This window comes from Lepidochelys kempii, chromosome 8, assembly GCF_965140285.1.
Source record: "Lepidochelys kempii isolate rLepKem1 chromosome 8, rLepKem1.hap1, whole genome shotgun sequence".
NCBI classification, from domain to species: domain Eukaryota; kingdom Metazoa; phylum Chordata; order Testudines; family Cheloniidae; genus Lepidochelys; species Lepidochelys kempii.
Genome location: NC_136387.1, coordinates 86,466,216 through 86,481,314, shown reverse-complemented (window position 1 = coordinate 86,481,314; position 15,099 = coordinate 86,466,216). Strand labels below are relative to the sequence as shown.

At 39.4% G+C, this 15,099-nt stretch overlaps 1 protein-coding gene across 1 annotated transcript in view; it reads right to left on the bottom strand.

The window, feature by feature from the left end:
* The window catches only part of NEGR1 (neuronal growth regulator 1), a 604,691-nt gene that overhangs the window by 36,154 nt on the left and 553,438 nt on the right, over nucleotides 1-15,099 (bottom strand). The window lies entirely within an intron of this gene.

The window sequence follows — 15,099 nt, the reverse complement described above, 5'->3', positions numbered from 1 at the left end:
TTACAGTATTTTGCATTCTTCAGATCATTATGCAACCAGTAACTATCATTATATATATATATATATACATTTCTACTACATACTGTAATAGCTCAGTCTGATATTAATTTTAAGGTATCCTAAAATATCTGTGTAAAAAAGTTGTCACTTAGTTCAGATTTAAAACATAATGAAATACCTGAGGGATTTGGGGAGGGGTAATAAAAACACTTGAGACAATCAAAATATGACAGCTATTGGTTGCACCATAACAGAGTATAGATCTGGGGGGTCTTTTGTCCTTTAGCTGTGTGTAGAGAGGCCTTAGAGTTCAGAAAGACAATAGAGATTGTCCATACTAATTCAAAATGTCAAGTACCTCAGAAGATAGAGCTTTCAAATAGCGTGTGGGTGCGATGCGCAACATTCTCTCCATTCACTGCACATTGCTAGCTTTGTCTGTCTTCTAGATTTAATCCTCCCCCCCATTTCACTCCACACACACTCCAAATGTCTACCCATGATGTCCTGAATCCATTCCTATTCTCTTGACTGGAGTCAGACCATTACCAAAAATAAATTCTGAATGTAACCTTTAAGCCTAAGTTTTTCTGTTATGTCCACGCTCCACAGTGAAGAGGCTATGTGGTGGCCACATCTGGACCCCTTAGGGAGACACCTGTCATTGAGAGTGGGAAGTGAGACTTTGAACCTGATGGGTTGGCTGGATTGCTAGTGTGGTGCTTCTTGCTGCAAGAGCACATTTTTTATCCTGCCATTTCAAGCTGTCTAGAACAAATAACACTGCAGTCAGGTAAACAGAGCCCAATATTTAAAGAAATAGGAATAAATATATCCAACCTCACACTACGAATGTCAGACTTGCTGATTTTACCTCATTCTCTGGCTCTCATTAATCTTGACCTTGAAATAACATCAAATGATTTAGTCATTAAGTATTCACTAAAGACTTTCTTCTATTTTGTGACTATGTGGACCAAGTTCCACAGTTCTTACACAGGTAAACTTAGGTCAGTATAGGTATATTCACAAGTTATGGGCAAAGAAGAGTCTATTATCCCTTTACCATTTCAGTCATCTCCAGAATAGAAACTGTGTTAAAGATGTACTGAGTACAAAATCACAAAACCAAACACTGGAAAGCATGAAAATACAAAATTAAACGATCTTCAAAAACCTTAAAAATGCCATTGTATTCACACCCACCTATACATTCCCCAAGCTACAAAAATTATGATTATTTAAAAATACAATATTTGATTTCTACTGATATTCTACAGTTATTTTTTAAACATACAAGCAATTATTCTTTATAGCAAGCCCAGGACTCTAATTTCCTTATGGCAGACATAAATTCAGCATCGGATGATTACACAATTATCATGCCCACATTCAACTACATACAGGGCTTCTGAGGTTCATATTAATCTAATCTAATAACTCCCAAAAGCTAACTAACTTTCCAAAACAGTCAAGCATACTAGTCCTTGACAAGGCCAACAAAGTAAAGCCAATTTGAGTGTGTACAGTAAAACATTGAGGACTATTTTGGATAAGTCAAAATCCTTCATTTTTCAAATTTACAAACGATGAACAATTTGTCCAATATACCACGCACATAGGAAAAAAAAAGTACTGAGTCAAATGACCATGTGTGAAATCTCAAGCAGACTGGTTACATTTTGGTAAATTAGTTGGGAAACCTCCATAATGAAGAGGGTGATGTGCATGTTGTTGAAGAGTAGATGTTGTCACTTGTCTGACATGAATGATCCTTGCTACGCAGTGGGTACGTGGAAAATATTCTAACAAGTAATCACAATATCTTGAAAATGAGAACCCTTATTTTGGCTTTCTTTGCTTCTGAAGAGTTAAATCAGAACCTTCGCATCTTTTAATGTTATTTTTATGCTCAATTTACTTAGTTTATAAAAAAAACCAAGTGTATAATTGAGATGGTATATGACACAATGAGACAGAAACCTCATCAGGTCTACATATAATGGAATCATTACAGCTCTTTCATTGAAATTCCAATGAGTTCTTTAGAAATATTACAAACTGCATGTAAATGTGTGAGATATAGAACTTGAGGGTGGTTTGATGATGCTTTGAAGTGCATCTAATTGCACTGAGCCTTTATATACCTTGATGCATTTTCCATGCATTGCAGCATAGTAGATTAAAAGCAACAGTTCAAAGATCTCCTACTGACCCATTAGTCATGAATCATGAAAAAGGAATTGTTATGGTCTTCAGTGTCAGTCTGTATACTACTTAAGATGTTCAAAATCTGCAGCTCATTGACACAATAGTTAGTAATGGCTCCAAAGGAGATGTCAATGCATACTATTAAGGACCCTTATTCAGTGGATTATTGACTCATTGAACCCATATGATAGTCCACAGTAGCTCTGAAGGAATCAAGTCAACATGTATTTGAGTATACATATATTATATGCTTCTGCTTTCACAGTGAAAAAGTATAGTACAAGTTTTATTTAATAGCAGTTACTTGTTTATGAACTTTAGTTAAATTTTAAATCTTAACACAGTGGCTGCCATTAAAAAGTCAACATTTACCAACAATTACCACATTGTGATTTCTAAGGTACTCCAGTTATTGTTTAGTCCAAATCTAGGGAATTAATGTCTCAGATACAACAGTTGGTGAATGTTGACTTTTTGATGGAGACCACAACGTGTGTAGACATTTTTTATAACTGTCAGAAACCTCATGAAAATTTAAAATAATGATGATTTTGACAGACTTTTAACAGCCCTAGCAGGGACTGATGCAATTTAGATAATCACTGTAAATAATGGATTCCTCACCTGTTGCTGTTTAGCATGTATTCCTACTCAAGCAAATGGCTTTGGATATCATAAAATCTTCATAGAGAGGTGTTAAAACAATGTAGTGTCCTCTAACTTTTCAGATGTTACAGATACGTTTTGTTAAAACAAAAAGTATTTAAAATATCTCTCCTATACTATCTGTCATGGGGCCTATCTGTAAAGCAACTTGGAAATGCAGAGCATCATTGAGGCACAGATAAATTTGATCATATTGAACATGAAAATTTTTATTGAACAATAAAAAATGAATCATGATTATGCATTTAATAGGATAAATGAAGCAGTACTAGAAGACAGATGCTCTTGATGTCTAACAGGATAAAATAGTGCAGTCCTAACATCACTTGAGTTTAATTTCTACCGCTAAATAATATTTCATAATCGGGGAAGTATTTATGAGGCAAATTACTGAGAAAGAATAGAATAAAATTGGGTTTTAGATAGCATCTTTCATATTCAAGGGATCTCAGAACTCCTTGCACAGATAGCAGTGCAGTGATCATAGGAAAATGAAACAGCCGTCGTGCACTTCAGAATAGCTGACATAAAACTGCCTTGGATATTAGAACCTGTTTTTATGAATAGAGGCAATATTGGCCATAGCCCTCTGGATAACCCCTAATTATACTGATAAGCACCATGTGATCCTTAAATTTAATGATGATAGCTGTCAAGGGACCACAGTTAAGTAGCTTGTCCAAAGGAAGGCTCCTTTAACAATGTAGCAGCCTTATAATATTCAACTGCACTGTCAGTACTGAGTGTTGGAGTGGGACTTGAACCCATGAACTTAGATATATGAGTGCTACTATGTGTGACATGTAGACATAATGTACACAATTTTCAATTAGAGCTGGTCAGAACACTTCATTTTAACGAAATATGCTGTTTCATTAAAGATGAAATGTACCAGTTTCCACAAAACTTTCTATCAGGAAGTAGATGGAAAGAGACAATAGCTGGGTGGCTACGGTATTAGGCTGCAAAGTGGGAATGAGCTAGGATGAAAAACTCTGCTCTGACTCAGGCAGAGAAGCAGGGACTTGAATCTGATTCTCATACACTGCACTAGCCTATAGACTGTGATGTGCTTTCACTCTCTCTCTCTAGTTGCCTGCATGTGACATGTTTATGATAAACATTTATTTAGGCAGAAACAGAGAACTGTCCAAATGCAGATTCTTTGGGAGTCAATTATTTCTATGGGGCCACCCATAGAAATTATTCCCCATAGGAATTATTATTATTCCCCATTCCCCATAGGAATTATTTCTATGGGGTCAGGATTTCACCCCTACAATTTACAGTCTTAACCAGTTTTAGAACGGGCCACCAAGGTACCATCTGCTTAGGGTTCCTACAGCACATGGCCCCAGTGGCTCACTTTCGACTCGGGGCACAATCTGTTTCTCCCAGGATTGAGGACAAAACCCTGAGAGGCAGGGCAGGACAGGATGTCAGTCTGGTTGCGGCTGAAGCTGCTGTAGTGGTGCAGGCAAGGGAGGAACAGAGTTTGCACTTTCAGAGATCTTTGATTTTGACTAGGGAAGAGGGCTATGTCTCTAGGTAAAGGAGGTTTGGATCAGCAGTGGAGGTTCCGGTGGACTGTGGCACGTGTTTAGAAGGAAGAGGGAGTGAGGGTAGGGCAACAGTTTGGGGGGAAAGTAGCAAACAAAAAAAATTAATAACGACCATATTTTGTATCTTCCATCACTGTTTCCTGTACTGTTTATTTAGAATATAAGCCAACCAGGACAGGGAATGTCCCTTACCCTGGAGATGCACAATGCCTAGCACAACACGGAACCAATCCCTTATTATTATCCCTAATAATAATAATAATATAGGGCTTGTGGCCTAATATGGACCTTGAGGTGTGCTATCCTCATCTGCGCTCTGTCACAGGGCTCCTCAAAAACTCCACCCTATCCTTAGCACTTTAAAACACTCCCCTGCTACATTAGGATTCACTTTATTTAGTCCATACACACATTGACCCTCCAGACCCCAACCCCAGTTCACTGTCTCCCTCTCCTTGAATCTGGAAACCCCAGCCCTCTTTCCTGGAGCTGAGTTCAATTCAGTCCCTTTATTTCTTGCAGGAACCAGTCTTGTTCCCTGCAGTTTACTAGGCAGGGGTCGGTCCTGCCTGACACTCCCAGCCCTACCTAGCTGGAGTGTTACTGGCTATATCCTTCCCCCTTCTGTCTGGTTCCCCAGGGCCTGCCTCAGCCCCTTCCTTCTCTCCAGCTGCCCTTTCTCTTCTGGGTCAGTCACAAAAGACACCCTCCCTCTGGCCGCTCTCCTGAGCTCTCTTCAGCCTTTTAAAGAAGCACCCAGATGATCAGGATGAGGTGTGGGTGAGCCCAACCACCCTGAATGGGCCAGCCAATCTATTACATTCATCTAGATGACAATCAAGTTTGAGCACAATACTCAAAGGGTGAAGAAACCAAGACTAGAGAGGAATTATTAAGAGTTTTACAAGGAAGTTTAAAATGACGGTATGAAATTAAGCAAAAATGTAGGATTAATATGAAAACAGTTATTCAAAATGAAGGCATTAGAAAAAAACACTAGAAAATACATTGTTGCAAACAATCCTGAATTTGGCATGGGAATGGACATCATGCCCTTACAGTTTTTTTCCCCGGATCAGATTTCTATGGCTCTAGAGTACAAGTCTACAGGAACTGAATTCTCATCATTGGCCCAACAGTACATAAAGTCAAGCAAGTCTCTTCAATAAAGTCCAGTAACAGTGCCATTGCTCTATTCAACATTCTACAATAGGAAAAATAATCCATGATCAATATCCCCATTCACATATTTTCATAAGGAATGGTGTGACTTTGAGCCATCTACTAGAGTTCTTTCCTCACAGATTTGCCTAATGCAAAAGTGTCAGGTTGCAAAGATAGCTATTAGGTGTATTTCAAGTATCAGATGCATTGCACATGCAATTAGATATTTATGCATATGCTTTTGACAGAATACAGTAGTGCTTCTACCACTGGACTTTAATGACAATAATTCCTTCATTTGTTCGTGTCATGTTGGAGAAAAGAAAAAGCATTTTAATGTGAGATTAAATTTAAATTTGGGAACTAATTATTCTAATTCGATAGAATTTTTGTTTCGTGTGCATCCCTGACAATTATTTATGACTTTACTGTAGATAATTAGGGGTTGAGTGTTACTCTATAATATTGTAAATAGCTTTACAGACATTAGCTGAACTGCTAATTTTTACAAGAGATGAATTTATTAGTAGTTAAGATGTAAAATGTTTGTGCTTTTGACCTTTAAAAACATTCTTTCTATATTCTAAAAGATTGGTTTGAATCAGTTCTCAAAATGAAGTGTGACATTGTAAAACAGCTCTTGAATTAAACAGCATATTAAATCTATGTATTCAGTGGCAACCTCTGATAGTTCTCCCATATATCAAGAACTTTTTGTTAGTTCTCCAGCATTCAAGCAGAGTCATATAGTATATTGTGAATGATAATCTTTTACATTAAACTTTGCAGTTCCTGGACTGTTCCAACGTCACTCTTCTGATTTCAAGAAAGGATATTAAGTTAAACAGATTTCTTGTTTTTTTGGTGATTCTGCATATAAAAGCAACTTTCATACAGAATTTTGCTAACGCAGATTACAATCTTAAAACAATTCTTCCAATATGACAGCAGACAGGTGCTTTCTATAGATCTATGTTTCATTCATCTTGTTCAAGGATAAATTTAGCTGATGTTCTTAAATATTTGATTACTCACTTTTTCTATGTTACTTTCACATACAGCATAAGTTGCTAAAAATGTTTTCAGATACAACTATTAAAATGCTGTAATTTGTGAAAGTACTGTGGGCACTGCTGGTGAATCACATTAATATTAAATAAATTCATCATTGTTAGTGCTCACATTACAAAAAAGCAGTGAATGAAATAAATAGCAAAATCACAATGATGGGACATTTAACACATAGTGCAGCCTTGAAATGTAACTGACTAGATCTGCATTACTTCACCAGCTTGTTTCGTATGTCAATACTGCTTAATCATGCAATTGTTATGGAGAACAACTAAAATAGAAGGACATTGGATAAGTCACACACATAAAACAGATCTACAGCTTGCTGGCATATGAAATTCCTCTAATATATATTTTTATGAAACTACCAGCACATTATGTGCTTGGCAGCATAAATAATAAAGCATGTTACTCTGGCAATTTTACATTTACTATATTAGTTAGTAAATGAAATGGCCACCCTTATTCTCCTATAATAAAAACTACCCAGCCTTTTCATGAAAGATGATTGTAATTTCCACTGGCCTGTATATGCAATAAAAACATAGCTCATCAAAATCTGAGCTATCTGCTCTTAAGATACAAGAGCATTTTTCTTGAACACTCTACGTGACATTAAATATTCATGAAACTAGAGAGAGTTCAAACACTGCCTAAGTAAAATTGTTACTACTTTTCAACTTGATTGAAATCATTTCTAAACTAGACTATACTACAAACAGCTGAGAGGACTCTTAAAAAAATAGACTGTGAGATATGCAGAGTGTGTCCAGGTACTGTAGCTACTAGCGATCGATTTTTCTGAAAAGCGTTGTTCCTCCTCTGAAATTGATTCATGATAACTGCCTCCATTTGGGTCAAACAGTTATTAACCGCTTGTAAATTTTAATTAAATGATTTGTCACTTTGAACATATAGTTTGTCATCTTGCAGCTAAGCGATGTCTCTTTATCAGAAAATGACTCAGGGGGAAGGCATTCATCTTGTCTGTCATTTAAACACCCATTAAGATAATTTGGTTGTTTGCACAGAAGCAAAGTTGAGGTGTTGTAAAATAGACTGCACCACTTTACATGAGCAGGACCACAATGTAAACTGTAAATATATAATTTGGTTTAATTACACCCTAATAATAATTTTAGTCTGGTCATTTTTCATTTACAGACATTCAACTTTCTGAGTACAGCAAACCTTCCTCCAGCTGCATTTAGCAGGCAAGAGTTTCCCTTTTTAGTTCCCCTTTCCTTATTTTATTTGAAGGTACAAACTGCACCTGTGATTATTGGGCTGTTTAGTACCTGATTTACATCTACAGTTGTTAGTCCTCACAATTTTGCTAGTGCAAAAAGCAAGGCCCAGTGAAGACTGGGTTAAAAACTAGGCTAGTGTATTTGTTTGACTGAATATAGAAAAAATAATCTATTTCAATGAAGTGATAGGGTGTTCCAAGGGCTGGGTGGCCTAGCTTAGTGGAGATTGATCAGTTGCTAAAATGGACGGCCGAACACAACCTGCAAAACGAGCAGCAGCAACTCTTGCAACAAATGGCCAAGCAGCAACAGTAGCTGATTCACGATTTAGCAGCAGGTACAGTAGGTGTTTGCAATACTACAGCCAGCTGCCACAGTAAAGCCAGCGACCAGCAGTGGCCCCCACCCCGATCAGACTTACTAAGCTGGGGCCTGACAATGATCCTGAGGCCTTCCTTGAAACCTTTGAGTGAGTTGCCACAGTAGCTCACTGGCCCCTAGACTAGTGGGCCATTTTGCTGGCCCCATACCTAACTCGGGTGGTGCAAACCGCTTATTACACTTTAGATTCCATTGTGGCCCAAAAGTATATGCCGGTCAAGGCAGCCATTCTCAACGCCTTACAGATCTCAAAAAAGACATTCTGGCAGTGCTTCCCCGTTGCTCAGAAGCTATGAGACTCATGCTGGAGATGACTCAGACCACAGACGAAGATAGGAGCTCAGGTGGCTGAGTGGGTCCTATTTGAATAGTTCACCCTGATACTGCCCCCTAGGGGGGAAGACTGGGTGTTACGGGACCATCCTGAAACAATGACTGATGCCATGGCTGCCAACATCCTCATGATGACACCCCTCCAGGGACCTTTTGTGACCAAGGGCCCCACACCACTGAATAAGAAAGTGGGCTGTGGAAGCCAACATCTTGAGGGCTTCAACCCAGACTCAGGGGGGGCTGAGGATTGAGAGACCCATGGATACCCTGAACCAAAAGTCCAGAGCCATTGACCCACAGCCCAGTCTGAGAGACTGCCAGCCCACTGGAGTTTAAAAAGGGAATATCACCAGTTCCCAAACTAGGGGGATGCCATGCAGAAGGGACCTCCTGAGTACTGAGGGACTGGTGGCAACCGTAAAGACCAAAATGCGTATTTTGCATGTGGACGCCCTGGGCACTAGTCCTGAGACTGCTCCTATATGGAGTGCAGCTTTGGGAAAATCTGGTCCAGAGGGGCCCAAGCTCAATAAAGAAAATCTGCAATGCTAGACATCCCCATAAGGGTGCATGGGACAGAAGTGGCTATGTCTACACAGGGATAAAAACCCTGCAGCTGACTTGGGTTTGTGGGACTCAGGCTCTGGGGCTGAAAAATTGCTGCAATTTCTACATAGGCAGACCCTACCTATTTAAGTCAATTAACCTTTTGCTTGTATAGGGATTGCAGGATTAGACCCCTAGTACTTTATTCAAATTATCTGGTTATGCTGTTCAACAATTTGTGAAGACATCACAAACTTTATTTAAATCTAATCTGCAAAATATGTAGAAGAATTCAGAGTTCTTACAAGCTAATCAAACATTCTCCGACACTAAATTGTGACTTTTTATTGTACTGGTATCTGTAAATAGAAAATTCTGCCTTTGCTACAAAACAACGTATTTAATAATAAATGGTCTTTCGCTGAAAAAAACAAACATATGTACTACAAGGGAATAAGGATTAAATCTTATGCAATCAAGACAAATCATTTGCTTATTTTTCCTATTTTCTGAGTATCACAATATGATGCTGGAAACAAGTGAGTAATATTTATTGTCATGTCTATAAAGTGAAGTGAAAAAGCTATTAGTTGGGGCTGCATGTTTCAAAACGCTTGCACTTGATTCACAAATTATAAACATGCTGAATTCTTCTGAATTAACTTCACCATCTAAGTTGTGTGAGGGAGTGCCTCACTTGTGCCTGCGAACATCCAGAGGTGAAAGAAAGTGAGTTTACCTCAGAAATCAGAGCTGCATGCCCTATAAGCATGACTACTAATTTAGTTGGGGGTTTGGATATCACTGTGATAAAGCATACAGTTTCAACTTAATGAAGATGGATGAGTGTAGAGAACCTTGGATTTGAGAGGAAGCCTCTGTGGAAGGAGGTTGAATTCCTTACTTTCAGTAATCCTTTATGACAGTGGCTCTCAACCTTTCCAGACTTCTGTACTTCTTTTAGGACTCTGATTTGTTTGTGTACCCCAAGTTTCACCTCACTTAAAAACTACTTTCTTACAAAATCAGACATAAAAATACAGAAGTGTCACAGCACACAATTACTAAAAAATTGCTTACTTTCTCATTTTTACCATATAATTATAAAAATAAATCAATTGGAATGTAAATATTGTACTTACATTTCAGTATATAGTACACAGAGCACTGCTTTATGAGACTACAGCAAGGAACAGTGTCCTAATTTACAGGATAATTTGGAAAAACAGTAAAACTGTGAGAAAAAAGATTTTCTGAGTAACTGTACACCCTTTTAAAGAGGACACAGGTGTGGGCTGCTGGAGTAAAGTCTATCTATTATCATTCCATTTATTTGGCTAGAGTGTTTATTTGTATAATTTCCTAAGGGTAAATGTGATTCCTTGAATAATAGACTAGGTACTGTTCCTGCTTATTTTCATACAAAATTTTAACTGACTGAAAGACTTGAATGTTAGAATATATTAATGCATTTCTCTAGCCTTAATTAATTGGAGTTGTAGCTTTAAAGGATTACAGCAAGAGATGGATTGGCAAGACTGCAAACCAACCCCAATAACTACTCTATACTTTTACAGCTAGATATAAAGGGCTAGTTGTGTCATTTATGCCACAGTTCAGTGTAGGATGTAGAATTAAATCCCTTATCCTAGGAAGAGTGACAGGGATACTGTACATGCATAACTTCTCCTGGGGTTGCACACTTTGCACAAAGCAATTCAGTGGATGCAGAGTATTATCCCAGTATGTCAACCCATCTCTACAGACTGGTGTAGGTATGAGGTGGGAGGCAGGCGACCACTGTCTTCCTATCCTTTGTAGACTAGTTGCTCCCAGCGTGAGCAGTCTCTGTACTGCCCAAAATTCAGGGGCTACTACTAAGAAGGAGGAGCTTGAGCAGCAGTGTAAGAGGAGAATGGTTCTTGTGTACCCCCTTTTCTGCATGGCCATGCAAGGGACATCATGATCTGGCCCAGAGGACTCAAGAGACATTGTGCAGATGAAAAATAAGTCAATAAAGATCATAAACATTTGGGAGTTTTAAATTGGAATGGGGAATTAACCACAAAACACCTCTTTAAAATTAGTGGCTTTTAAAATCTCAACCAATAACTGTATTGAAATCAGTATTTGGGGTGGAGGTATCTTGCAAAAGTGTAAACTGTAAAGGCCTTGCAGGAGACAATGTGTGAATGGACTGATATCAACAATGCAGTGCTTAAGGCTTGAATTGAGTATATTATTCATTACTACATTTGCTCATCTGTTTTCTAAAGTCAAGGCAGTCCTTTCTGAGCAGAACAGGATAAGAAATATCCAGAGTTTAAACCAGAAATGCAGGCATAGCATCTCCAATACTGAGACATTTAGAGTGACACATATCCAGATATCTGTTGGAAAAGTAATACGGCAAACCCCACAAAATATCCAATAATGGAATAAGTAGAGGGCAACTTCTTGTTTCAGACGGTGGAGAAAGTATATATGCGGAAGCCATTTTACATATTATTTTGACCATCAGGGAAGAATTGGTTGTGAATCTGAAAGTGGCAGGCAACTTGGGTGAAAGGAAGTGGAAACATGGAAAAATGGCTAAGGATGAGTTAAAAGAATAGCACTAGCATGAAGGGACAAAATCAGAAAGGCTAAGGTACAAAATATAAGTTACACCTAGTAAGGGACACAAAAGGTAATAAGAAGAGATTCTGTAAATACATTAGGAGAAAGAGAAAGATGAAGGAAAATGTAGGTTCACTACTTAGCATGGAATGAGAGCTAATAATGGGTGACATAAAGAAGGCTGAGGTGTTAAATACCTATTTTGTCTCAGACTTCACTAAAATATTTAATTTTGACAGATACTTAACTCAGTATTAATGACAAGGAGAAAGAACTGAAGCCAGCATAGGAATAGAATGGGTAATAAATATGTAGATAAGTTAGATGTATTCAAGACAGCAGGGCCTGACAAAATTCTCCCTAGGGTACTAAAGGAACTAGCTGAAGCAACCTTGGAATCATCAGCAATTGTCACCAAGAATTCATGAAGGACAGGTGAGGTCCCAGAGGACTGGAGAAGGGCAAACATAGTACCTATCTTTAACACAGAGAGCAAAGAGGACCCTGAAAAATAACAGATCAATCAGTCTAACTTCAATACCTACAAAGTGTGACAGGGTCGGGCCAGATGGCTATAGGAGAGTAATAGAAGGCAGATATATATTAGCCCCAGGCTAAGTAGGTCCCTTTTCCCTGGGTAAGGTAACAGGGAAGGTTCCAGGACAATCAGGAACCTTCTGGAGACAATTAAGACAGGCTGATTAGAACACCTGCAGCCAACCAAGAAGCTGCTAGAATCAATTAAGGAAGGCTAATCAGGGCACCTGGGTTTTAAAAAGGAGCTCACTTCAGATTGTGGTGTGCGTGTGAGAAGCTGGGAGCAAGAGGCACTAGGAGCTGAGAGTGAGAACGTGGACTGTTGGAGGATTGAGGTGTACAAGCATTATCAGACACCAGGAGGAAGATCCTGTGGTGAGGATAAAGAAGGTGTTGGGAGGAGGCGATGGGGAAGTAGCCTAGGGAGTTGTAGCTGTCGCACAGCTGTTCCAGGAGGCACTCTAGACAGCTGCATTCCACAGGGCCCTGGGCTGGAACCCGGAGCAGAGGACAGGCCCGGGTTCCCCCCAAATCCTCCCAACTCCTGGTCAGATACAGGAGGAGTTGACCTGGATGGTGGGTTCAGAAAAATGGCCAAGCTGAGGGCTGCTGTGAAGCTCCAAGGCAAGAAAATCCGCCAATAAGCGCAAGACCCACCAAGGTAGAGCAGGAACTTTGTCACAAAAGATACTGGAACAAATTATTAAACAATCAGTTGTAGGTGCCAACAAGATAATAGGGTTATAAGGAATATCCAGCATGGATTTGTCAAGACCATATCATTCCAAACCAACTTAATTTCCTTCTTTGACATGGCTACTGGCCAAGTGGATAGGGGAGAATCAGCAGATGTGATTTATCTTCATTTAAAGTTTCTGACACAGTCCAGCATAACATTCTCATGCACAAACTAGGGAAATGTTGTCTAGATTAAATCACTATAAAGTGCATAAACAAATGATTGAAAAATCATTCTCAAAGAGTAGTTATCGATGGCTCTCCGTCAAAGCGGGAGGAGGTATCTAGTGGGGTTCCACAGGGGTCTGTCCTGGGTCTGGTCAATATTTTCATTAATGAGTTACATAATGGAATGGAGAGTATGCTTATAAAATTTGCAAATGACACCAATCTTGAAGGAGTTTGGTAGCACTTTGGAGGACAGAATTAGAATTCAAAATGACCTTGACATACTGGAGAAATGTTCTGAAATCAACAAGATGAAATTCAGTAAAGACAAGCATAAAGTGCTACACTTAGGAAAGTAAAAATCAAATAGGGCCTGGGGGTTACCGTGGATCACAAACTGGATATGAGCCAACAAAAGGCTAACACCATTCTGGGATATACTAATTGGAGTGTCATATACAAGACATGGGAGATAATTGTTTAGCCTCAGCTGAAGTATTACGTCCTGTTTTGGGTGCCATGTATAAAGAAAGATGTAGACGAGTTGGAGAGGGTCCAGAGGAGGACAACAAAAATGATAAAAGGTTTCTTCCTGTAAACTGCTCTATATTTCTTTAGGGTAATGAACTAAGGTGGTAAGGTACATTTTGTTCCGCAGGTTTCTTGACATGTATGCAGGAAAAGCTTTTTTCACCCTTAACAACAAACCCTAAAAAGATCAGGTCTGCTTTCTGCAGCGTTGTACTAATTGCCTCCCCAGCGGCAGCCGCAGTTCTGCAAGTGCCCTCCTTGGCTCTGCCTTTTCGCCTCCAGCCTGTGCTGCTTGAGTTCTAATAGTTCTGTTTCTGCCTCCAGCTGTGCTGTATGCTGCAGTTTCTGCTCTGCAGCCAATTCATATTACCTCACCCTCTTCACCTTTTCCCGAGAAATGGCTATTGATATTGATGGAAGGAGAGGCAAAGTAGCTTCTGGTGTCTGTTCAGCTGCAGGATATACGCCATGTACAGTGAGTTGAAGGGGTAAGTAATGTTATTGGACCCCTAGAGTCCAGGCACTAGCTGTGCCTCTCTTTCAGTCCTATGATGTATTTATTTTGTTTATTTATTTCAGCAATGATATATTGCTTTTTTTGTTTTACCCTTATTGGTTTATTCTTTAACTGTTTGATAGTCAACAGGGAATCAATGACTGACAGCATCTTTTCCGTATCTGTGATCTTTAATAGGAAAGATTGCTTTCCCCCTCCAGAGAAATTGCTGATGGAGGTACTCAGGGCAGGTGTTGATGCAGGTGTTGCTGAAACCAGAGCCCCGTGCCTCCAAATACTGGCAGGTTGTGTGGCTGCTCTTGTGGCCTGTGTGTGCGTGCACGCATGCACAATGATCTCCATCTCTGCTTCTCCTTTATGATGAAGAGGTCAGGCATCTGGCTATGTAAAGAAAAATAATTCCTACTTCTTTTCAATAACCTCTGCCTCTAGCCTCCAGCAGACCAGGAGTCATGTTCAGGTCCTCGAGCATAGGGTGCTGTACTTTGCTGTCCCAGCTTGTGCCTCAAGGGGAATTCATCCAAGGGAGGACTGGCAATGCCTGTGCTCATGCATGGGAACTTTAATCTCCCTCAAAGTCTCCACAGGACATGTATTAAGCCAGCTCCAAATACTACCACTAATGCTGTCCACTTTTGAGCAGCGCTGAGTGGCTGTTAGCCCCTGGTGGAGGTGAGGTTGTGTGTTCCAGTGTGTATGCCTGAAGAATTTGGCTCCAAGATTAGTCCTACACATTTATCAATTTAGGCAAAAGGTAAGTGTAAATGTATGCTACATATAGGATCAGATTCTTCCCCATACTATA